The sequence below is a fragment of the Anas acuta genome, chromosome 13 (genome assembly GCF_963932015.1).
Source record: "Anas acuta chromosome 13, bAnaAcu1.1, whole genome shotgun sequence".
Taxonomy (NCBI): domain Eukaryota; kingdom Metazoa; phylum Chordata; class Aves; order Anseriformes; family Anatidae; genus Anas; species Anas acuta.
Window position 1 is genome coordinate 13,608,802 of NC_088991.1, and position 26,125 is coordinate 13,634,926.

At 46.7% G+C, this 26,125-nt stretch overlaps 1 protein-coding gene across 4 annotated transcripts in view; it reads right to left on the reverse strand.

The window, feature by feature from the left end:
- Nucleotides 1-26,125, reverse strand: part of GPC4 (glypican 4) — a 73,832-nt gene that overhangs the window by 44,893 nt on the left and 2,814 nt on the right. The gene's annotated exons all lie outside the window — the stretch shown is intronic.

Sequence of the window (26,125 nt, forward strand, 5' to 3'; positions counted from 1 at the left end):
ACAAGAGCCCAAGACCAACACAAGCGGTTGTTCCTCTGCCAGCCTAGTGCAAACACCTGGTCCCACAGCTGCATGACCTGCCCAGCTATTCAGCCTTCAGTTCACTTCGCATGACTTTCTCGCCTAAAAACATTAGCCTCTCTCCTTTCAGACACTTATGGTACTTTTAAAAGCAAAAAGGAAACAAAAACTTATACATATTATTTATACAAACACATACACTTCATCCTAAAAACCTCTTCTCCTAAACTTATTTTCCTTTTGCACTACAGGATTTGTTTGTTTTCTCTGGCATTACAGAGAGACCTTGACCAACCGATAATTCTGCCACAACTAATTTATTGCACAGGACTGTTGACTGCTTGTGAATTATGGAAATCTCCAGGACTGTTACAGGAAACAGCCCTGCTTAGACAGTAAGATTTTTCTTTGTTTTCTGAAGGCTATCTCCTTCCAGACATTTTTTTCCTTCCCGTTTGTGCACTCCTTTTCCTCCCAGGACCATCTCCTGTGGCAAGCACAATGTGTTAAAGCGAGGGGAGGCGAGGCGGTCACAACACCAAGCTGAGCCTGAGCACGCAGAGCCCTGTGGCACTGCCTCTGCCACCGATGGCCGTGCTCAGCTTGATCAGCCATTTAGCACGGAGGAAGAGGTGCACCCAGGATTTTTAGATCCTGCCCACCAAAGCCGCCTCCGTGATTTACAAGCACAGGTTGCAAACACTGCAGCCAGCACCAGCTGGCAACTCAACAGCATCAGGCAAAGCCCTCGGGAGCACAACACCTCTCTAACAAACCTGCCTCACTAGCAAACATTTAAAAACCAAGAAATTCCCCAGGCAAAGCCACACTATTTCTTTTTGCATCCCTTTGCTCCGATTCCAATACAGAACTAAGCCTCTTTGACACAACGGAAAACACATAAATAGCAAGGAAATGATAATTACTGCTACAGCCACGGCTTGTTTTGACGTGTCAAAACAATTTAATTTCAAAACTCTCGAAACTCTTTCTAAATTTCTGATGGAGGGGAACTATGTTGGAAATACCTTACCTGAAATGCACTTCATTATTTCAGTACCATTTTCATTAAGGATTCCTTTCTTTGGTGATTACAATTTACATACTCCTATTTTATTTTGTGCTGGAGGGGTACACCTCCACCCTACTTGGCAAACTCAAGCCTGCTGACAGCAGGGTTTCTTTTCCTTGTTACGTTTCACAGACACTCTGAAGTTGTCCACAGATGCCTTGGGATCCCCTCAGCAGCCATCTCTAACAACCACTCCAATTTATTTATTGATAAAAAAACAAAACGTAAAAAGCCCAACATATTTCATAATTACAAGGAACAGTTTTGTATCTATTTACACTACTAAACTGAAGTTAGAATCCTACCTATTTGACGATGCCTTTTTCCATTATGTTATGTTGTTTTATATTTCAGAGTAATAGATCAGGAGCTAACATTACAAAGCAAAGTTGTCTTTCTTTGATCACATTTGCACAGTGCTTCTTTGGTACACGCTGGAAAGCCAGGCAAGGAGAACACTACTGACAGGATCTGTGCAAGCTTGATTTACTATTTGGTTGAGCATTAAGAAATTACGCTCCAAACTGCAACTCAGTCATTCAAAAATGAATGACCAAGCAATCTAATTATGGAAGATATTTCTCAGTCATGTCAGCACTATGTGGTCTTGGCTTATGATCAAGAATTAGCTCTGTCTGGAGCTGAGGAGCTCCTGCTACTAAGTGCTAATGCAGGGGAGGATGCACTGTATTACCCAGTGGTAAAAACCCTAAAAGTTTAGGGCTGTGGGCTGCTTTTATTACAGCCTCCTTATGCCACAGTGGAAGATACCAATGGGAAATCAACTGAAGCTCCTGCTTTCCTGCAGGGTTGTCCTTAGCACCTCCGTACCCTTCACTCGAGCGAAGCAACAGGCATTGGTAGCTTGCAAGGAATCTCATTTCTAGATTTCACTTCACATCAGCTAGCAGGGCTCTGTGCTTCTTTCCTCCACGCAGCCCTCATGCACAGGGCTCGCTCCCATCCATAAGCCTGCAGGGAGAGAGCAGCACGACATCCCAACGCTGCATCGCCTCCCACCCTGGCAGCGAGTGGCCACAGTGTCGGGACCAGCCCATGTCTCCTCGGACACGCACAGTGCTGCCAGACAAACGCATCGGAGCGCAGCAGTGCGAGACGCCTGGCACACAGGAATAAGAACTTGAAAACCTGGCAAGCAACCGCTGCCAAGCGCTCCACACGAGCACAGGCACGCTTCGCCACCCAGCACACAGCAACCTGGAGCTCAGGGTGAAGACGGCGCTCCCTGTGCTTCCTGCAGGCAGCCAGGACTCCTCTAAGAAAAAGGAGCGAAAAATACGAGTGTTTAGGTCCACTTAAGCAGATATCCAATGTTTATGTACATTATATAAAGAACACTCATTGTGTGTGCTCATTGTCAAGGACACATTCGGCAATAATTATTTCTCAAGTTAAAACTCATCAAACAATGCCCATACAAGGCAACTCTTCATCTACTGTTGATTGCTAAAGACACTGCTGCTTTTGTAATTTATCACCATATGAGCACAGCAAAATATAACTCTGCCACAGCTTCCTTTCAAGTTATACTTTTTATTGAATCATTTGGCAGGGTTTGCAATCATCACATCAGGGGCTGCATGGCAAAAAGAGCTTAAGTAGCAGAGAACTACTTGAAATATCTACTGCATATGCACACCATACCTGCAACATCTCAAGGACTTACTTGCAGCAGATCTTTTCCGTGGCCTGTTGCAGCAAAACCTCTTTATTTTATATTAGATGTAATATAGAGAGAATTACATTCTATATAGAGAGAAGTGATGGACCAAAATGATAAAAGCATTTTGCTCCATGGCTAGTTAACAATACACCTCTGGGGAATGGAGGTGGTGAGGTTAAACATAGAAATGCCATGGTACACAGTGTTACCATCTGCAAATCTAAGGAAATGTACTCAGAAAGGTAATCTTACAAACTTATGATTTAAGCCATTACAGAAATGCCACATTTAGCAGACTCCAAGCACATGGAGTTTCTTCCAAATCAAGTAACTATTTCGCAAAGCATTGGAAAACATGTTTTCATCGAATGAGTAAGCATACAGTGAAAACTCAGGGGCTCCATTATCCTGAAAAGCAATTCCCTTCACCAATTTTCCAAGACCTTTTCAAAATGTTGTTTCTGGACTTCCAGGCTAACATGCCATTCCCACCCTGCTTCTCATTGCCTTGACCAAGTACAGACTCCAAATACATCTGGCTGCAAAAACAGCTAAATTTTCAGGAGCAGTTAGCTGGGAGGCAGAGGGGTATTATTTCTTGAAAACTCTCCTGCACAGTCTGGCCCTTCTTTGCAGCTCAGCGAACAAGCCAAAAGCACTTTATGGCACAGACGTTACTCTTGGACTTCGCCACCCAGTGCTCCAGCAGCCCAGCTTACCGCAGCCCATTTCTGCACATGGGAACAAATGCTGCCCTGGAAGAGGGGCGAACAGGGCCACCACCACCTCATCCTCGCACCCTGCCTCTGCCCTCTAGCACACATCAGCTCGTGTCATCTTTAAAAGAGCTTTATGACTTCCTCTGAACCGACTACAAAAGGAATCCCGGACTGTAATGCCGGACTCTAATCCGATTTCACACTAGACTTACGTTCTAATTATCACAGAATATTAGGCTTCCACCCATCATATATAATTGACATGCTACTGAGGCTTTGCAAAACCCCCAACAAAGATGACAAGAAACACTAGCATCACCCCCTGAGCACGGCTCCACTGCTCCAGCCCCACATTAACAAGAGACGAGAAGAATAAAGAAAAGTGTGAGCGTGCAGTCAACTCTGGCAGAGTCATTGAGAAAGACATGGCTATCGAACTGTTCCCTCAACTCGATCACTTCTAAAATACCCCAAATACCAGAAGTTTCCCAGTTTTCCTGGCTAAAAAAGGAGCTGGGGGTGCAGGAACAGCCCAGGAGCTCTCACCTGCCTGCCGCAGTGGTGCCGTAATGCCCGCGTTGCATGGGCACAGCCACAAACAGCACAGCCTCAGCAAGGCTGGGTCACTCTGGTCACTGCCTGTGGTGCTTTTAGATACTCACTAATGAAAAGCACTACAAAAACACATAGTGGCTTGGCACTGAAATACTTGTAGGTGAAACGACATTAAGTTGCAAATACCAAAGGGAGGGGAAAAAAAAAAAATCCTGCTCTGGGGTATACCACACACCCAAAGCAACCCTAGAGAATCCTCCCAGACTGCCTCACATATGCACAATGCTTCAAGGCACGCATGTTGCATAGTGTAAGCAGCAAACTTGAATTTTCAGTTGATGGCTCTTATCCGAGCTTTCCTTTTCCAATGCTTGGTCAGACTTCACCGCTTGCTTTAAAGCAGTGCTGCTGCAGCACTTGTGTTTATTTTCCTAGGGAGAATACTCCTGCAGAGATGGTCGCGTGCCAGGAAGGAAGAGATGTAAAACAGCACTGAGATCCTGCTAACAGAGCCAACGCATCCACCACGGGCAGTGGAATTAGAAGTTTCTGAGCCCTCATCCTGCAGATGATGCAGTGCTGACAGTACCCTCTGGTCACAGCAGGTCAGACCAGGCTGGGACATTCAGACCACATCTCCTGCGATTCTCCTGAGCACATGGTGCTACCACAATTTCAAATGTAGCCTGCTCATTTCCACCAGAAGTGCTGCGTGCAGCCACCTACCCATATTTCTCACCATCAGACAGAAAACGACATGCCCCATTTCTGATGTGAATCGATTCCCATCCTAAAGACCACCATCACACAACCAGAAGCAGCTTTCCTTTCTTCTCCTTCTGCAAGTCTTGCTGGGATTTGAAACCCAAAAGGCACCAGAAGCAAAACCAAACCCAGATCCTCGCTGTAGAGGTCTGCAGCCAGCATCACTCTTGGGCCAGGTGCCAGCCCCTTCACAGCCCCAGAAGCCCTGCCCTCCATCCAGCCACCACAGCCATTTGTCCACCCCTTCTTCCAGCCACACAGCAGCTTTTAAAGCCAGAAGACATGCTCACGTATAGCCAGGTTATGGAAGTACAGAAATTTGGCAGCATATGCCAGCATGCAGTGTATTTAACATCCCACTCAATTAGCAACCGTTTTATATAAATGGTTTATTTGCCTTATTAATATTAAAGCCACTTGTTTCCCATGCGCTTCCACTTAGGTTATTAATCAATGTGTGTTTCAGCTTTTTGCTGATTACTCTAATGGCACAGAAAAATTCCCCAGACTCACAGAGAAAGCTTATAATATTGAAATGATTTTTTGCAAACTTGTCAAGTAGTCAAAACACACTCTTTGATACCCAAACCAAAGCCCTTTCACCTACGCTTAACAACAGTGAACTATTTTCGGTCAAGCTTTACTGCATCTGTTAACTCAGCTGCTAATCCATCTTGCAGGCGTGGGGAATGCCAGCGCACACAATACCTCAGTGACATACCTCTGTTCAACGCAACAAATAACCCTAATTATTTCCATCATGCGTACCTACGGTTACTTAAAATATCGTACACAACCAAGGTCTGTCTGGCTTTTATTTTTCCATTTTGCTTTGTTGACAGCTTCAGGTTCACAAATTTACTGCCAAGAGGGTCAGGGACCAAAAAGAACAAAAGATTTATGTGTGTGCATGTACATTAAGCCAAATGCACATTAGGAGCCTTAATTTTTTTTTCTGGAAAGAGCAGCTTAGGACACAAAGTGGGCCCTTGCCTTCTACCCGTTTGAGTCCAAATTGTGACAATAGTGCTTATCTTCCACTTGATGACAGGGCCACGTCCCTGAACAACCAAGCCTGGGCCACCACTGCCACTGAGGCCAATGTAAGTGATTTCAGGGCATCCTAGGCTACTAATGCAGCTCTTCAACCCAAAACAAGAGGAAAGCCTGCCTGTCTCCTCAGCTGCCTCCGAAGCATCACCAGTTAACCCTGCCAGACTCTGCATTGGGGCAAGAGTGAGGTCCAGATGCACCTATGGAGGCCACCAAAAGCTGCCCCAGCCTCACCTCTGGTGAGGCCTCTGGTGCCCTTCACAAACGCCATCTGCAGCCCCACAAGTCAACTCCAAGTCAAAAACCTGTTTACCTGAGGAAAAACACCACTGCAATTTCGTTTCCACAGTGACTTCTTCTCTGGCAGGGTGGCCTGAGTATTGCAGGGTTTTACACCTTGGAAAACACTGCTATGATAGAGTACTTTCGTTTCCACAAACAGGATATTGAGTCAATTAGTGGCACACCAAACATAAAACAGACAGATGAAGATAATGCATTTCTGCAAACATCAAAAGGGAGAGAAACCACACAAAGACCTGAATATACAAATAAGTCAAGGAGAAGAAAAAAAAACAACACTACATAATTAAACTTATTATTTAAGCAAGCCTGGGGAGCAAAATAGCTCTGGTTAACTAGAGGATTCTCTCTGGGTATTGCTAAGACAGAAACCTTCAACGAAAACCATGAGTTGTTTCTTAATTAAAAAAACAAAACAAAAACAAAACAAAACAAAAAAAAAACACTTCACTTTGCTGAGTGAGAACCTGGGAAATGCAAATTCTCCTTATTATCACTGAATTCTTTAGACATGAAATAGTTTTCATAATGCGTCTCTGCATACATGCCTTATGAGAGATGTGTTACACAATGGGCAATTTGTGATGGAAAAACAAACAAAAGCTTCTCAGGCGAGGAAGACAAGGCACACAGCGCATAGGAGACCCGTCTTCAGGACTGCTGAGACAGGCAGTGGCCCTGTCCCTCCACTGGCCACTAAGAACAACTAGAAAGCCAGACACTTTCAGCTGGTAATACTGGGTACACTAAAAGGCAAGAATAGATAGTCGTGATAAAACCTATTAAAAAGCTGTGCATAGTCAGTAATCAGACTTCATAATTCAACAAAACGGTCCAGCAGATCTTAAAGGGGAAACATACATCCCCACCGCCCTAAAAAAAAAAAAAAAAAAAAAAAAAAAAAACTCTCCACTGAGTATGATTTTATGCAATTAAATGGGGAAGGAAAAAAAAAAAAAAAGAATCCACTGGGAACAGCAAATACACAGAATTACTGAAACCTCAGGCACAAGGAACAGTAAATAGAAGAGATCTGGCTTGGAGACAGTTACTTTCTTTGTAAGACTTCTCATTTTTTCCTCAAATTCCCCATCAAGAAGGCAAACAAAGCCAAAAAACTGCCTGTTTGTTTTTTTTCCATAAAGATTCAGGATATTTGCCAAAAAAGCAGCTTTTAACCCAAACGGATTCTGCCACAAACACTTATGTGAACTGGAATATTTTTCATTCCTAACAATATTTTCCCGTGACACTTCCAGCCACTTCATCCTGCACTGCCCAGACCCACCGGCACGCACCCCCCGGGATGCTCGCTGGTTCAGGGCAGCACCACACGCAGGCAGGCAGCAGCACGCAGAAATACACCACTGGCAACAGCTCTTCCACTTTCTCCCCCCCCCTCTTTATAAACATAGCTGATTCCAGCCTTGATGCACAAAACCATGCTTCAGAATCGCACAGTAGGTTCTTGTGAGTTGCACCCAGCCTGGCCGGTGTGTGCCAGCAGCTTGGTCATCTGCTGGCTCAGCTCAGCTCTGGCAGTGCTGTGCCCCTGCGGTCAGCCCCCCAGTGTCCTACCCCTCAGATGCCACACAGGGGCTCAAAAGAAGTGAAGTTTTGTTTAAGTAAAAACCAGTACACATCATCACTCAAAATGGAGCTAACGTGTCTGTGTGCTGAAGTGCATCAAAAGGAACAGAAGTAATAGCGGCATGCGAGTCACCAGCAAAAGCAAAAATGTAAGAAAGCCCCCAAAGATGCTTGTAATCCCTTAAATAAGAAACAAAGCTCGTGAAAATCAGCCACCATTTCCTGATTTTGACTTAAAGTGAAATTAAAAAAAAAATACCCTGGACTTTATACAAACATTAATCTAATCTATTAATTGGAGAAGGAGAGAAAGACGTTAGTTAACTTCCAGAGAGATTAATTCTCTGTTGCAAGACCTGTAATAGACACTGCAGAGCTTGCAGCAGTTCTGCAACAAACTTTCCTAGAGGGAGACATAAACAGAAGCCCCCACACCAAACTGCAAAGCACTGTGTTAAAGGGCAGCATACAAATACACTAACACATGAAAAATGGCAGGGTAATTTTTTTTTCCATCCTTTAATATGCAGCTAATTCACCCTGCCTTTCACAGGGTTGGTCTTGTTCAGGGAGGGCATGCAGGGGCTCTGCAAAGAGACAGGACCAGCCAGGGCCACCCAAAAGTCACAGATGACACAGAGGGACGTGCTTCTGCACCCACATGTGCCACAGGACCCAACACCACCCTTTCCTAGGGAAGGACAAAGGTAAGAGCTCTGCACCGAGGGGAAATGCTCCATCTCCTCTATCTGCAAGAGCACTGCTCTCTTGCTTGGGGAAAGTATAAACAAAAAGATGAAAAGCTTTAAGCCAAGTCCAGCTGTAAACTAAAAGCCATCCCATGCTAGAAAATAGGGCACCCCCCCTTCCAACCACCCATCTGCCTCATCCACTAAAACTCCAAAGAGACAAAATGGTGAGCTTTAGGTGCCATTATTCAAAATGGTTAAAGCCCAAGAACCAAGGAGGAATGAATGCATGCAGGAAAGCTGCCCATCCACTCACAAATCCACACTTAGTCAAGCCGAGGGATATCAGTGGCGTCTGCAAGACTACAGCCACTAGCCTGAACTGCAAGAGAGGGCAAGGTCCCCAAAACACCTCTGACAGCATCGTGTCGTTTCTCAAAATGAACTTGCTGGCACACAAGGTCCATCTGTGAGAGGCCTCCATTGGCACTGAGCCCCCTCACTACAGGGCCTGCTGGGGGCCATCACCTCCCCACACAGAGGGACAGCTCTGCAACACCAGCAAAAAAAGAGAGCCCAGGCATGATGAGAGTCATCCACTTGGAGTACCCATGCCACCAGCTGCAGAAATATTTGCTACAACATGCTCAAAACCTTTGAGAAGGAAGAACTGAACCTTTATTTCTTTTTTTCCCCCCCTCTCTTTCCAAGCTACTCCTTTCCATTCCTTCACACAGCGAGCAAACCTACCAAGCCTACGCACGTCCTCCGTAAAGAGACCGTAACCGCTGGATTTTCCTACTGCATCACTCCCCGCATGGCCACATCCTGCTACCCTTCGTGGAACAGGGCAGACAATTAGCCTTAATCCTCGTTAGTTCTGTATGTTTCCTTTAAATCCTGTTACCGCATTCCTGCATGCAAGCAAGCGCTGCCCAAGCGCAGGGAGGCCCAGCCTCCGCCGCCCGCAGCCTGACCTTTGCTTCCCGCTCGAGCTGCACCAGCCCGAAGGATTGCAGTACTGGCACGCTGATCCATCTTCGCTGATTACTTCTTCATCAGAAGGGCAGGTGTGAAGTAAGAGTGCAGGCCAGAGGCAAGCGAATAGAGAAAGTTGGGGGGGAGTATTAAATAAAGACTTGCTTGAAGGAAACATTCTCCTTTGACGCTATAGGAGACAACTGTGAAAACTTTGTCCAAGAGAAGTGTTTGAAGTCTAGCTGCTTTCATATTTATAACGTTTGAGTCACTCTGCAAAACCTCCGCCAAAGGAGACTGAGCGGACTGCTATGTTAATTTATTTTGGAAGTTTATCCAAGCCTCTGGTCAAAGATAAACAAGGCGCCTGGATGTGAGAGAACATCGGAGCTGGGCTGCCTGAGCGGCGGGGAACTTCCACCAGCTTTGATAGCACAAATGCATGAGATGGTATCAGCATGACCTGAAGTGTATTACTCCATGCCAGAGAAGAAAGGTGAAAACCCTGAGAAGTTAACTGATTTTTCTTAGGAGACGTTCTTACATCAAATACAGAGGATTCAGCTTAGAAATTTCAAGCACAATCACGGCATTTATACCTGGCTCATTAATGGCCAACAGTTAATAGGCTGAAGCTGTAATTCCTCCATCTGGGGGCTTAGTGGTGTTTCAGCCAAATATGTGAATTATTACAGCTGAGCTACCGATCTGTTACTACAGGTAGAAAAAACTTCCAGTCCTAACACCCTGAGAACCAAAAGTAAAATTAGACCTTATCAGCAGCTCATTTCAGCTCTTCACTTCCTCCTGAAGCCAGTAAGTGCATTATTGTTCTTAAACCTGCTTCCAGCAGGGACATGGAAAAAAAGTTAACAGTAGCATGTCTTAGAAGTTACAAGAAACACTCAGTGCTCTTTAACACACCCAAGGAAAATCCTCTCTGAAACAGAAGTTTTTACAGAGCATAATTCCTTCAAGAACAGCACCTGCATGTCAAGACTGCAAATTAGTCTTTGCAGTCTGCCCTACTCCTTTCAATTCAAAGTTTAAGGCAAGAACACCTTTTCTGTTTCCCCCTTCCCTCCTCCCCCCCCCCAAAAAAAGCATACTTTCTTGTGAAAAGATCATCTGAAAACACATGGTTAACATATTGCCAAATTTGAGAGACACCCCAAAAGAGTGATGATGCTAACTTTTGGTACTTCAAATAAACAAATTTGAACTAATCAATCTGGAAAGTCTGTTTTCTATTTGTGGGTTTGGGTTTGCTGTTTTATGTTTCTTTTTTTGTCTTTGCTGTTTGTTTGTTTTCAATTATGCAGCCCCTCCTTATTCTAACCTCTAAAACTCAATATTGCATGCTTACTCAGGGGTGGATAACAATACATAATATTCGTGCAATTTGCAAGCTCAAACTAGAGGTTGGGCTGCATCTAACAGCAGGAAAACACCTCTCAAGTCGGCCAGCCTCTAAAGCATCACCACAGCCTCCTTCCCCTCTCCTCCACTCTGACAAATGCTTTGTTCCTCCCTCAAAAGCCGCTGCTTCATTCTTAAATGAACTATTTTGCCTGCCCGGTGGCGGGTGCTGGATGGCCGCATGCCCACAGCTGGGCACGGCACCGCCACACAGGGCTCCAGCGTCCTTGCCTCTCCAGCAGGGGTTATTTGCCTCTCTCTCAGGTCATCAGGAGGTAGCAAGCAAAGTTTGCCAGATGTGGCTTTTATCACCTCAAGTGGAACTACTATTTTCTTTATGGGACCCCTGTTTTTTAAGGTTTTAATCAGATTACCGTGATTACAAAAGCTTCACTTAAATGCTCAAAAGCTCCTATAAAACCTCTAGCTCAAGGTTTATTTGGTCTAGGTGTTTTTCAACTTGGAGAAATGACTTGCAGACACAAGTAATTTGTCCTGTGAGCTTTGAGTGACCACTTGGTCAGTGAGCTCGAACTGCATCTGCCTCCTGAGCAAAATTCCATAAACTCACTGACCAAAAGATGTTCTTTTAAAAACGTCTTTAAAGAAGGAAGAAAAAAAATAAAAAGCTTGCAGCAAAAAAGGAAGTTTCAATTACTTTGTGAAATCAAGCAGAAAAATTAAGATCCAAGCACACTTTATTAGCTCTGACAAGCAAATGTTGGAGCTTTTGTTTCCGATGTGCACAAAACATTTACTAAGGGCGTGCGTGTGTGTATGTTTTAGGGGTTTTTTTCTTCTTTTTAAGCCAAAGAAATATGCATCCTTTTCTACAACATGCTTTGTTAGGACTGGATTTTGTACAGACATTCAATCTAAGGAACTGACACAGAGCTATCACAAAGCAGGTGATTCTTCTCTAAGCATCCATGAACATTTCCATGTGTCAATACTACTTCACAACTGTATTTATCTATGTAAAACCCACATGAATAAACACTTCCCCTGTCTACAGAGCTTGCCAAGCACAGTAGAGATAACTTAAGAATTATAGCAGGTTAAGAGACACTGGAAAAAGATATATAAAATGCCAGATTTTTCAAATGCATTTTGAATCCATACCTCCCCCCCCTAGACAGTTTGGGTCTTATGAAACGTTTAATATTCAGCTTGTGATCTGCTGTACTGGGGCAATTAGAGGAGTCTGTGGAACCACACACACAGGCAGGAGGCTAAAGCCTGAGATGCAGGGGGCTGTGGCTCCTCTGGAAATCATTTTTTTGGGGGCCCACAAAATACAAGAGTTCAGGAGATCTATTACTCACTTCAATGCTCAGCCCTGCACAGCTCCTGCTCAACAAATTATCTCCTTCACCAGCTCATAGCTAGCTGTTCCCCCAGGGCTGATGGGCTGGTAGGTGGCAGAATGGTTAGTGTCCCCCATTCCCCTTTTTGAGGCCAAAAAGCCTCATTTGTTTAGAAAACAACGTTGAGTCCAAGAGCAGGTCTTGGGCAGACATACGTGAAACTTCTTACAAGCAGAAAGTTTTCCAAAAGATGTTTTCACAGCAACATGATGTACATTTTGGCAGCCAGGGAGAAGGCACTGCACTCACTCTGGTTCACACCTGCAGTTCCATGGGCTTCTCTACAGTTTAGCTCAGCACAAGGATGTGCGTCTCAGCCCAGACATAGGCAAAGCCCTCTCCCCAGAAAGCCAAACCTACAGCTTGTCCAAGCTTTGGACCTAATATTTCAATTAGGAGGCTTCTCTTGTAGAGGATGCAGAGCAGCTTTGTCAGTCTGTGCAGGTGGATGCAAGCTCCTGGTGCTAACTCCCAAAATAAAAACAAGAGAAAGCAAGGTAGACTCAGTCATTTTCAGCCCTGCACACAAAAGCACACTAAGGCTTTACTTTTTTCACCACTGACATTGCCAAAACCTTGACCAGCCTGACTTTGATGGGACCAGAGTAGCCGTGGCCATGTGTGACGTGGCTCTGCTCCACATCTTCCCTCTGCTCCTCACTGCAGAGCCTCCTTCCCAATTGCAGCTGGACTGGAGTCACCAACCCAGAGGGGTTCAGAAATAATTACCTCACATCAATCTGATGCAAACCAGGGTGGGGAAAACAAGCCCAAATTAAGGGATCTGGGAGGGACAGCCATCAGAGCTCGATCTCATGCCTCCTCTTCTACCACAGCTGCAAGGCCAAGGCATGCACAAGGGTTTCCCAGCTCACCCTCTCCTGAAGATTTACCAGGGGCTATCAGGACACGTGACAGGCTCTGTGTAGCTATCAGATCCTTATAATCCAGCCAGCCTGAGAAAGCCACACTGCTCTGGCAGAAGGCACAAAGATCAGTACAACAAGGAGGCCAGCTCACAGGAGTAGGACATTTGTTCAAGGATATTCTATTTCTGCACACAGCCAAGAGATCATATAAAGCTGGTAAAACTCTCACTCCAAATTAATTCAATGACATGCAGAGATTTCCAGCCTTGCTCCACTCACCACCAACCTCAGAAGGCCAGAGATAGCCATCAACACCCTCCTTCCACTACGGGATAAAGGACAGCCAAACCAACCATGGTGTTCGTCATCTCCACTACCTTGAGGTCTGTGCTCCCAGCCATGGCATAGCCCCCCATCCTCTCCAGCTGGCCTACCCACTGGCAGGAAGGCTACAAAGGAATTTCCCAAGCAATCTGTGTATACAGCATTGTGGGGAAAATCATACGCTGCCGTCTACAGCAGGACACTGCAGTGTGACGTGAGTTTCCAATTCTAAAGGTTAAAAACTCACACCATGTGTTATTGCAAAAGGCAGGAAAGAACATGTTCCTCAAAGAGAAAGTCAGCACCAAAAACAAGGAGATGGGTCAGATTTAAATCTAAACAGGTCCACCACACATCCATCCTAGGGCCACTGTTTATAAGCAGAGAAAGGCAACTTTATACACAAAGATTTCACATTAGTGGTTCCTGGCTTTTCCCAGGAAGAAAAGCTGCTTTTCAGCTGAACTTTCTGAGAACTGCTAGTGTAAATATGACAAGCCTCCAAAAACGCACACGGCTGGGCCTAAAACATCGCATGGAGAAAGGCAAATAAGCAGTGCAACTGGAGACAGATGAAGTCTAGCACCAAAAACATGAGGTGAAACTTTCCCAAGACCTTTGAAACGCCCTGAAATCAGGCCACTGCAAGATGAAACCCTCTCTCCAGCAAGCAGAGCCCCATGCCACAACAGCAAGCCTCTAGAAACGGCTTTAGCCCCCTGAAGAAGGGGATGTAGATCCCTTCTGCACCACAGAGAAGCGAGAGGCACTGATCCAGCTCTGCCTCTCCCAGTGCAAGGCAGCAGGACGTCAGCCTGGAGATTCCACCACAGCTGAGCCTGACGCTGGGGTTGCTGCCACCTACCTAGGGGCATTTATCTGGAGGAAAAATCCTGGGACCAGAGCACAGCCCCTGAGCCCTAGTGACAGCCTGAACCATCACCTACACCTCCCATGTCCCACCTTCATTTCCCCTTAAATAAATCACCTTGGAGCTAAGACCACAACTGAGTTTGTAAATAAGGTTTTTACCTGAAAAATGTGCTTTCAAGCCCTTGCCTCCTACTCCCATCAAGTTTTTTTTTTAAAAAAAAAAAAAAAAAAAAAAGAAAACTGCCTGGGTATCTGTTGTCCAAGCCACCCAGCTCACACAAGCAGTGCACTGTGCTCAGCCAGCATAATGTGACCTATGTCCAAAAAAACATCCCGCTGGTGGAACAGATCCCTCATATATTCCTCTGGTCTGGAACCAGGCGGTGATCAGTATTTGTGGAAAAGGCAAAGCTGAGCCGTTTAACCAACCCTGAAAGGTTGAGAAGGGGGGCAGGAGAGAGGGTAGAAAGGATTAAGATAAGGATATCTCAAAATTAAGAATTCCTCCTCCTCTCCCCCACAAAGCAGACAAGAACCCTATCTGCTGCCCGGTGCAGCTGTGAACACCGGCATTATCTGCCTGCAGGTTCACACGGGCACTCCTCATCACATTAGCATAGATAAATCTTTTCAACAATTTGCAAGCCAGCTTCTTCACCTCACGCTTTGTTTGAGGAAAATCCTCCCAGAAGGGGAGTCCCAGACGTAGGACGCAGCTGCAGGGGACAACTGGCCGCAAGAAGGGCAGGAGAGCACAGGAGGCCATTTCAGTCTCTTAAGATGAGCCCATCTTTCTGGCTTCCCAAATCGTCCTTCCTAACTCATATTTCATCTCTTGAAGACAGGAGCAGGAGCTGCGCAGGGACACACTCCTGCCTGGTGCCCATCTCAGGGCTTGTACTGCCTCCCATGCTGGGCCACCCCTGCCCTGCCCCAAGCCTGGAAGGGGACCAAAGCTTAAGTCTGCCTCCTAATCACAGCTCTATGCCCCATCTTCCCTGCCCAGGAAGGTCTCTTCCCTCTAACCAACACAGTATTGCATCCCTTCATGGGTATTTTGGAACAAGCAAAGCTGGGAGACTTCAGCACTGAGTGCAGAAGAGAAGCCCAGGTATCACAGAGACTTTCTGCCACTGAACCTGTATTTTGGCAACATCACCCCCACACCACAGCTCAGTGACTGCACGTGCACAGCGGCTGTGGCTGTGCAAACAGCTACACAAGGGCACTGCGATCTGGTTCAGCAGCGTGGAAAAGAAACAAGCCCATCTGAAAGCACCTTATCATAACAGGGGACAACTGCATCCAGGCTTTTGCTGGCAGGTATCAAATGGGTCAATTTTGTCTTTTTAAGCACGCCCCAGCAGCCTGGCTCAGCTGGGGGGGAGGAGGGAGTGCAAACAGGACCTTTGCCATCTCTCTTCCAGGCAGCACTAAATCCGCTCACAGAAAGGTAAACAGCCCCCGGAGCAGGGCAAACCCCAGGGAGGGAGCCCACAGCAGGGGCAGCAACACAGGAACATCCTGCCCACATGCTGGGGGCTGGTAGAGCAACGGGACATTCACCTGTGCCATGCCAGAGCCACCCTCACCCACCCAGGACAGTCAGCAGTGCCAATTAGAAGGGTCGGTCAGGTTTAGAAGTTGTTAAGTCTTTTCCAAGCAGGGAAAGGGTCTCTCCCCTCCCATCCCCTTGGCTGCTTTGTTATCCAAGCACCTCCTGAAGCAACAACACTATAAAAAGTTTGGAGCTAAAAAAAGAACAGAGGAGAGGCAAGAAGTCCCTGCAGCAGGGAGGCATTTAACGACCCACAGCCAACACAAAGCGATGCTGCCAGGGCTGCAGCAAGGCTGGAACATGCGTCTCCCGTGCTGTCCGGGTGTCCTGAGGGGGATGGAGGATCTGCCCCATGGGTGCACCAGAACAGAACTGGTCCAGAAGCACCCAGAGAGCGCCCCTCTCTTGCTCCCACGCTGTTTTCGAACAATGATATTTTTCCAAAACAAAGTGTTTTGCAATCCTTGAGCAATCCTTTCCTTTTCAAATAAAAAGTGATATTCTCTTCATTCTCCTCCGGTCGAGACGCACGACCACAGGAGCAACCACCAGCTCCAAATATACCCACCCCGCAGACAGCTATGTCAGAGCGGGGCGCCAGAGCCGGCCCCCCGCCTGGGGCTGCCACGAAGCACATCTTGCTGCACCAGCAGCTCCTCACAGCAGATTTCGGGAATTCTCCGAGGTTAAAATTTAACTTGAAACTCTCCTGCTAAATAGCTCATCTTGTCTTCTGAACCTAGCTCCCGTAATTGAGGGATTTCACATTATTCAACTAACAAGTGTGCTTCTTGTCTTATAACTTGTTTGCCACAAAGACAGTGCTCAATGTCTCAGAACATTAACATACATACATATATACATAACTAAAGATGACCTGTTTCTCATATCAGTGCACACAATTTCCAGGTCCTAACAAATGCACAAGAAAAGTAGCACGACATCAAAATGCAATTGAAGCCAAGTGTGATTTGCTCTGAAAGAAATTAATACGAATCAAATCCTAAGGAAGCGGATTTCGTGACACAATCCTCCTATGTTAACTGCCCAGTAGTCTTTCAAACTGCCAGTCCAAAGGCAATATACAGTAAAATTTACATTCTGTGGTCGCTCAGCCACACATCTGGTAAAAAGGCCTGCACTTGAAAATAAAAACCCATTGAAAACATTTCTGGAAGAGATTCACTTAAAAAAAAAAAAAAAAGAGAGAGAGAAACGAGAAACACCCATAAGCTGAGTCTGAGCAATTTAATCACAGAAAACACGAATGTGGCTCCAGCGCATATCCCTAGATTCACCTGGGGAACACAAGGGTTAAAACTTTCGGTGGCCTCATACAGCAGGAGCATGAAGGGTCCATTTAAGAAGAAGAATCAGAAATAAGGAATTTTGCCAGTTTTTACCCCTGATAAATCCGCATTCCAATCTGTCAGCTATCTTGTTATCCCCAGAGCTGCTGAAGTGTCTCTGGCTGTAACTATGCATGACTCCGGCTTTGAGTAATGGAAATAAAGTATGTGCACTGAAACTGCAGCGCTCCTTTCTCAAACCCAGAAAAAGAAACGCTCAGCAGGAAGAGACCCCGGAGCAGCTCAGGGACTCTGTACAGCAAGCAGGAAGGTTGCAAGCACCATACCTCGGCTGCCCACCCCAACAACCCTACATGGGAGAGGATACCTAGAAGTTTTAAACGAGATGCCAAGTTTTAGTCTAATTCAGCAGCTTTTATTGTCTCCAATAACAAACAAACAAATACTCTTCCAGATTCACAAGTCCATTTTGCTTGGCAATTCATAACCAGCAAACATTTGGAAGCAGTATTGTAAAATTAAACAAAGCTATCATTTACAGGAAACCCTGCCTCGAGTACAAATTATAGAGTTGTTAAGTTTATCTGGCAATGCCTTGCCCCTGAGTGCTATATAATTATTCCTAAATCTTTCAGGAAAGAATGCAAATATTTTAAAGCCGTAATTCACTGACACGGAGGAAGTCTCATTTAACCTTTTGTGCATATTTTGATACCTAGAAATTAACCCTTACACGTCACAGCTATTTCTCAGTTGCCTGTTGAGCTCACTGCCTGGCAAGCAGACCCATCTCTGGCTTTGGAAACCCTGGAAAACTGTCCATGGAGCGCCAGCCGTGCCTGGCATCCTCGCCCGCACACAGACTGGGTTTTCCAAGCAGCGTCGGCGACGGTCTGGAGCAGCGCCGTGCCAGCACGGCTGCTCCCGCTCGGGAGCCTTCCCGGCAAGGGAGGTTTCAGGCTGCTGAAAAGGCTGGCTGTTCTGGCGGGTCTTACGACAGAACGTTATAAAGGAGCCTTTAATAAAGCAGAGGACTGAGTTATGCAAAGTTTTGCTGGCTGTGCCCCTTCCACAGGGCTCTCTGCGTCCCTTCAGCAGGGTGGTTTCAGCGGGGGCAGGAACAGCACTAAGCCCCATCCCTTCACTTTTCAACCAGCCACCCGCCAAGCCTCCGCTCTCCAATTAACTCTCCTTAATTACTTGAAGCCGTGCAGCTGAGAACAGTGCCACCTTCCCCAGCCCACCCAGGTGAATCACAGTGAGGAGCCTGCCCCAGGTGGCTCTGTGGCCATAAGGTCCCTGCAAGCTCCGGCCCTTCATCAGGAGTAGCCGAAATCCCAAGGTTTGGGGCTAGCTCCTTCCTTGCCTATCAAAGGACCCACTAGGACAATGAGCTGAAGGAACAGTTCAGAACTGAGACAATGGATGGAAAAAGATTTTTAGAAGTTTTTTTTGGAGAAGGAGAAGGTAGTGAATCCATCTTCTGTTTCGGATCTCAGCCGAGCCATTAACCTACCACGTTTGGGGCACTTTTCTAAAGAAACAGTCATCTGCAGCCAAAGGGGACAGGCGAGCACCCACTCCTCGCAGGACTCACCCCACTTCAAAGTGGCACTGTGCCTGCAGGGTCAGCTGTGCCTCTGGCACAGATCTTAAACCACGACGCACTCACTGTTGAGTTAAAAAGGGGGAGAGTGGGGAAAACAACATCCAACTTTACCTTTTCAAAAGGTAGCACTCAGGCTATTGTATTCTCCATCGAGCAACATTATTTATTTAGTAAGAGCTCAGCACTAGGTTGTGTCCCCCAGCAGTTTCCAGGCTCTGCTGCTCAGGCAGCGGTAGCTGTGGCAGGCAGACACTGCACGAACACCCCCTTCCCAATTATTCAGACACAGAAAGCAAACAAGCACTGTACCAAGGTGAGGCTGCCGCATCTAGTCCAGGAGCGTCTCATACACACAACCAATATCCGTGATGTACAGATTAGTTCTTCCGACAGGTGAAAGGTCCTGGCTTTTCCTCCTGGTGGAAGCAGGTCAGTGGATTTCCTTCCTTGCCACTATGTAGCACCAAGAGTTCTTAGTGCAAACATTAAGCGCTGCACTGAGAAATCACCCAAACTGGATGTGAACTCCACTCTGTGGAGATGCACCATTACCTGGATCTCTCAGGGGCTGCCCAGGCAGCGCATGTCCCCTCCCCTCTGCAGCAAGGAGCCCATCACTGTGCCTGCAGAGGGGCCGCAGCCCAGTCTCACTGCCCCCTGCCACAACAGCGTGAAACCAAACAGAGAAGCAACCGCGCTAAAGGAAAGCTATCTCCTTACGAGAGCTAATGAAAGCCAACCACAATTATTATGTAAACAGCGCTGAATCATTAGCAGACACTATCAAAGCCATTTTTTTCCCCCACCAAGGAGAAAAACATATGGTCCTGTGGCACTCGCAGCTCCACATCTGAACAGAGCCAAAAATCAGCTTGTTTTGCTTCAACCCAAACAAAACCGGTGGCACTGCTCCCACCTCTTATCTGCGCACAGGGTTTGTGCCCTGACGGGAGACCATTGCCATCACGGACAAAGGCACCTTGTCCTCCCCCCAGACCTGCCACCAGTGTGGTTCAAAAACCCACAGCCAGGCGGGTGGGCAAGCTGCTGGCTGTCCCTTGCTGGAGCGGGCTGCCAGGGAAGAGAAGTTGCTCCTACCCCAGCATCACTGCACAGCTGTGCCACCCCAGTACCTCCTGATCACCAGCATCCTACAGACAGGTGCTGCTGCTCCCATACCACAATGAAGGGCAGGCCCCAGAAACAGTCCATTTTCCTCCTGCAATCCTCGGTGGGAATAATAATTAAAAAAAAAAAAACAGCCACCCCACACATCTTGGAGCAAAGGCAAACCCTGCCCAGCCCCAGGTACCCACATGTACCTGGCAAGGGAATTATTTTCCACCAGGCCTTTGATTGTTATGGTTCCTTTGATCATACAAATGCCCAGTCCTCCCATGGGAACGGGCCAAGGAAACGAAGGGTACGTGCACAAGGTTGTTTTTCCCCCTCACCGCTATCACGCAAATCCTCTCCCTATCACAGGTAAACTTCTTTCTAACAGTACCCACTGGAGCTGGGCAAAACCCAGCTCTTTCATCCCTCACGAGGCAAAGTTACCTTTAAAACAAACAAACAAACAGGCACCTTTGCGAAACGGCTCCTGGTAGCCAGCTGGCTATAAAGATGCTCCAACAAGATCCTCGTGTTTGTAGGAAAAGCAAAAAAACAGCGTTTCAGCCCAGTAAAACCCTGGCTCCATCTTTAGATTCCAAGAATGCTGAATCAAAACAGGCTCCGCTCTTTAGAAAGGGAGCCCATAAAGGACAGTACAAAGAAACAAAAAGTTTGCATTAAAACCCATGTAATCTTTTTAAAACACCATTATTGGAACCTGTAGCACCAGCCAAGAGTGATTTATCACTGCCTGTCATCGCAGCCTGTAACACAGAGCTTTTTATACCAAACCGTCAATGCTACCAAGCTCCAGCCCCATCTCATAATTTCTTAAAGCTGGCCCTTCTCTGCCAGAAAAATCCCTAAATCCCTGGATTTCCGGGGGGTACCAGCCATACAGGGCAATGCGACCTGGCAGCAAGCACAGGGTCTGCAGGACCCAAAACAAAGGTGTTTTTGAGCAGGAGGATGTTATAAGTCAACGTAGGTAAACAATACACAGACAGTTATTCCGGCGTCTTTCAAAAGGAGAGTCAGTGGGCCATAAAGACTTTAACTGCATTTTCCAAAGTGAGAGCGTCCCTTCGAGGAACGTACCATAAGGTGCCCGGCTCTCACAGAGCAAGCGGTCAGAGCTCACCGAAAACCAGACACCCTGACATTTGGGGTTTTCCTGTGAAGCTGTTACTCTAACACACCCCAAATCACCAGCAATTTCTAGAATAGCACTACAAACCACAAGAGGTTAAACCTCCTGCACATTACTTAAACTAACCTAACTGTGACCCCTGGAAAGGAACAGCCATTGGATGTTGTGGTTCTGTAGAAACTCAATTACCAAAGCCAATTTCCTATGAGCATTTAAAAAACGGGAAGAAAAGCAGTAACAATGCCGACAATGTGTAAGGGCCACATATTTTCACCTCCCGAAGGCTGCAGCCTAGCCTGTATAAGAACAGTTTCTATTCCCACAAAAATGTTGAAACATATTTTAAACATTTCATCATTGTTTGCTCCCATCTGAATTTGCTTAAAATCCAGACAATTCTCAACTTCTAAATTGGAAACATTAAGAGAAATACTCCTTCAACATCCTTCAGTCCAGGCAGCTCCTCTGCTGACCACGTACCTTGCCTACACCAAAAGCAGAGTGAGAGGTGCCTCACCCCGAACTCACACACCTCTTGGTCCATCCACCACTGCACATGCAAACCACAGAAAAACTGAGCAGGAAGAATGGAAACTAGTATTTTTAGAAGTGCTTTATTCAATAACCGGGGAGCGGGGGGGAATTGAGCACCATTTTGCTTCGGGCAAGAGGCTCTGAGATACTTCCCCAGCACACCCATGGGTCACATCTTGGCACCTCCCAGGTACAGGGGGGATGTGAGGTGCTGGGCTGCACAGCACAAACTGCAGGGGTGTGGGCAGAGCTGCCAGCCGCAGCCATTTGCAAATAGATGATGTTATCCCAAGAAAACCCATGTAGCTGCATCCTCGTAGAGGCAAAGCCTGCTGACAGCCCAAGTGGCCGGCTCCAGCCCCGCACGTATGTAACCTCCAATCCCTCCTCCTCTCTTGCCAGCACATTATTTCTATCCAAGCTCTGTTCTCGGAGCAGAAAGAGCTAAACAAGAATAAAATCCCCTGGAATAAGCACAGTGCTTCTGCCACAGGCTCTGCTGGGCTGCACATGTGTGAAGTTGGGGGGGGGGGGGGGAATCACAAGAGTGATGGCAGCTTGAAACCTCTGCTAAGAAGGCAAAACAGTTCACACAACATTAAGAAAAGTCCTTGAACTGGGAAGCAGGTAAAACACGCTACAACAAAGCTATTCTTTTTTAATTAAAGTACTTCATAATTAAAAAAATAACAACAACATAAGAAGCAGCAGCTTTCTTCCAGAGATGCACAAATAACAGTGAACAGTGCAGACTGGAAGTGGTTGCTACAGGGGATCTCAGTGGAGATCACAAAGTAATTCAGGGAGCAGGGGGGAAAATTCAAGAGTTTTCCCGGGCCCTCACATTGCTTAGCAATGGGAGAAGGAAGTTATCTTCATAATCTCAGAAGAAAGAGAAAGCACAAGGAATGTAAGGAATGCAAGGAGGTTATTGCCCCGGAGACCAGCGCTGGCAGCCCCGCGCCTCCGGGAGCTGGGAAGGGGGGCACCCAGAGGTTTTTTCTTGCTAACAAGAACTTCCTTAAAGGAAAATAAAAAAATAAAAAAAAAAAAAGGGCAAAACAAAAAGCAGGGAATCAGTCCCAGGGCATTACTCCTCTTCTGGGACAAGGTGAAGGAGCTATTTTTTTTTGCAGAAAATAGGGCAGCCCTGATGCTCCATCCACCAGGGTGCTGCCCAAACCTCCTCTGCCCACATAGGTTTCACAGCACTTCCAGCCTGAACTCCCCTTACTGCTCCCCTACGAGGGACAAATAACGAGGGGTGAATAACGTGGACCACCTCTCACAGGGGCTGCCGGTAGCAGGGACAGGCAGCATCCCACAGCAAGTCAGCTCTGCCCAGCGCCTCGCCGCCGCCTTGGCCATGCTCTGGTGCAGTTTCAGTGAGAATAAAAAGTCTGTTGACATATGAAAGCCACAGAAAATCTCCCTGAAATTACAGAACAGTACTAGAAACATTGTGCAGCTCAGGCCTCCTGCACAATGTACACACATCTATTCAGCCTTTTAAAAAACAGCTACATGTCTAAGGAAACATCTGATAATTAAGGCAATTTTAACAATAGATAATAATTTGACTATGAATTGTATGGAATGTAATGACTGCTTATTCTGGCAGAAAAAACAGAACTTTCTATGAAGTGTCTGCCAAGGAAAACGATACTCCCACTCAGCCTGGACCACTGCGCGCAGTTGCTGTTAACCACATGCTTAGCGCTGCAGTCTGCTAGGACACAATGCGCTGCTGTAGTCGAACAAGACACTGCTCTGGAAGCTGAAAGAGAGAAAGCGGAGTCCCGGGTGCACGGCAGTTGGAGGAACAAGGTGCTCAGAGGCCGTCCCTGGCTCTCCTCAAGTGCTCACTGAGCGATGGCCCCACCGGACGGGACCGGGCGCTTACCAGCGGCCACGGGTGGCTTGCATACTGCCAGCTCAACCCCCTTCTCCTCCCCCCCCTGCTGTTTCCAGTTGCTAAATGACATTAGAAGCAGCTAAAAATACTTCAAGCGATTTTCTCGTTTACTTTTCCATGCCAGCGCTCGCATTTGCCGCAAGGACGTTCTCCGACAGCTACCTCCCCACCCACGGGTGGCCAGACAATCGCTCTATTAATACATGCCGGGCACGAGAACCCACCCTACCCGCCAGGACAGCCGTGTGATGAGAGCCACCGCCAACAGAGCTGCTGCTGGTGGGCAGGGAGCTCCGCACCTTCAAACAGAAGGTGAAGAGGACGTGGTCTTGTCCCGTGCTCCTCGTAGCACACCAAGCCTGGCCCGGCCTCCCCTGGGACGCGGTAGTATCCCCATCACTGCAGGTTTGGGAGATGCAATTGGTCAGGCTGCTGGACAATCTCATCTAGGCTCCTTTCTACTTAGGGCTGGACTTCACAATCTTTCCAGGCGCCTTCCAGCCTGGGCTGTTCTGTGGTTGAGTCCCCGAGCTGTTCTGTGCAGACATCCTGCAGCGGGCTCAGCAGCGCCGGGTGGCACGAGTAACGCCACCCAGGACCAGGACCAACAACAGCTTTTCCATGTGGCCTCTTTCCACCAAGAAGCATATGAAGAAGAAGCATTTGTAGAATTTTATACATTGAGAGAGAAGCCTTTCCCATCAACCAAGGCACGCCTGGGGGACACACTGGTGACAGCACTCAGGTGACAACTATAAACACAACAGGGGTGAGCAAGCAGCAAGGCACCCCTCCAGCAGCTCCTTTGGGCAGCTGTTAAGTCCCATAAGCCCAAAATTGAAGGGCAAGCAATTTTCTCTGTCACGATGAAAGAACCTCTCTCAGCCACCACAGACAAACAGATGCAGCTATTCCATTTACTTGGTTTAAATAGAGAGACAAAGACTATCTCTGGTAAGACAGCACACGGAGTGCTGCCTGCTTTCAGCTCCCTGCAAAGGCTGGCGTTTCCCCCAGGTAAGCCTCCAAGCCCCCATGAAATCCACACAAGAAGAAACCAGAACAGCAGTGCTGTTGAAGGAACTCATTACACTTCTATAGGACACTCACAGGCCAACTTACAACATTTTTCCATTGACTGGCAAGGTCTTTTTTCCTTTTTAATCAGGGAAAAGAAACATCCATTCCCTCCAGTTAGTAGGAAAAGGGAAGAAATTTCCATCTATTTAACACCTTAGAACAAGAAAGAGCCTCAGTTAAAAGGAATGTTGTAATTTCTTTTATTTTTTTTATTTTTTTTTAAATAACAGCCACCTACAAGGGTCTTATGGATGCTGCCACCACCATGGTCTTGCAGATGCCACCACCACCAGCTCGCTTTGCATTTCATCCTGCACAAGACCAACTGCTGCAAGCAGCCACTGCAGACAATTGCCCCGGGGAATTACGCTCCACCACCACCACGGACAACCCTGAGACGTATGGATTCAATACAGAGCAATACGTTTGGGTAGTGCATGAACAAAGTGAGCAGCAACAGGCTGCAGGACTAGTACCTTCCTGGGATGTGCCCTTTCCACAGAAAGCCTTTAAAGGAAATTTATAGAAAAAAAAAAAACACAGCCACATATGCTTTGTGAAGTCTCCACTTTTCCAACAAAAAGAAGTTGAGACTTTCACCTACATCTTTCCAAGTCATCCCTGCCCGGGCTGGGAAAATGCAGCCAAAAAAAAAAAAAAAAAAGAAAAGAAACACTTTACTGATTCACAGGCTATCCCCCTGGAACAGGCACTGCAGGAACCACCCTGTTCCCATCTGCAGGGTACCTCAGAGTCACCAATAGCAGCCAGCTCCTGTAGAGCAACACCAGACCTCCACCATCCCAGCACCTCACACGAAACATCAGGCAGGATGCAGTTGCCTTCCCCAAAGATTTAGGGGTGAAGTCCTGAAGTTGCAGCCTTCACCTTTGAGACACAGAGCATCACAGGGCTATAGGTGCAGAAGCTCCTAAAGATCACTCAGATGTAAGGCAGCACCAAAGAGCCACGACTTATGAAATGCTTCCATGCAGATTTCTCACACTAACATCTCTTTACACCTCCAACACCAAGTTAACATAAAAGGAAACAATTTCTCTGTATTCCACACTACAAAGAACACATTATACACCTCTTATCAAGCAAGCCATGAGCTGACCAGCTGTGCACTTCTTTCAGAAATGCCCATGTATGTCTGCAAGATATAACCTATCATTTACACATACTCTAATTAGGTCCCAAACCTAGTCTAAACAAATATTAAATGAAACTCCTAGGTAATTATGAACAAACAACAGTCATTTAATGAAACTAAAACAGCAATGACATGGATGAAAAGATTAAAAGAAATGCCCATTTCAGCAAAGAAAGATATTGCACATACCTACTGCTCCAGAAGAACACAAAAATAGAAAAGAAAAAAAAAAAAAGAAAAAGAGAAATGCCGCTATATCCTGGAATGATTCCTGAGCCCATCAGGTGAGGACGTGTCACTCACTGTCTCACAGCTCAGGGTAGGAACACGTCTGCCCATGCAGATGTGCCTATACAGTCTGCCCACTCTGACAATTCAAGGCCAACGGTTTTGTACATCAGTAAGCCCTGCTTGAA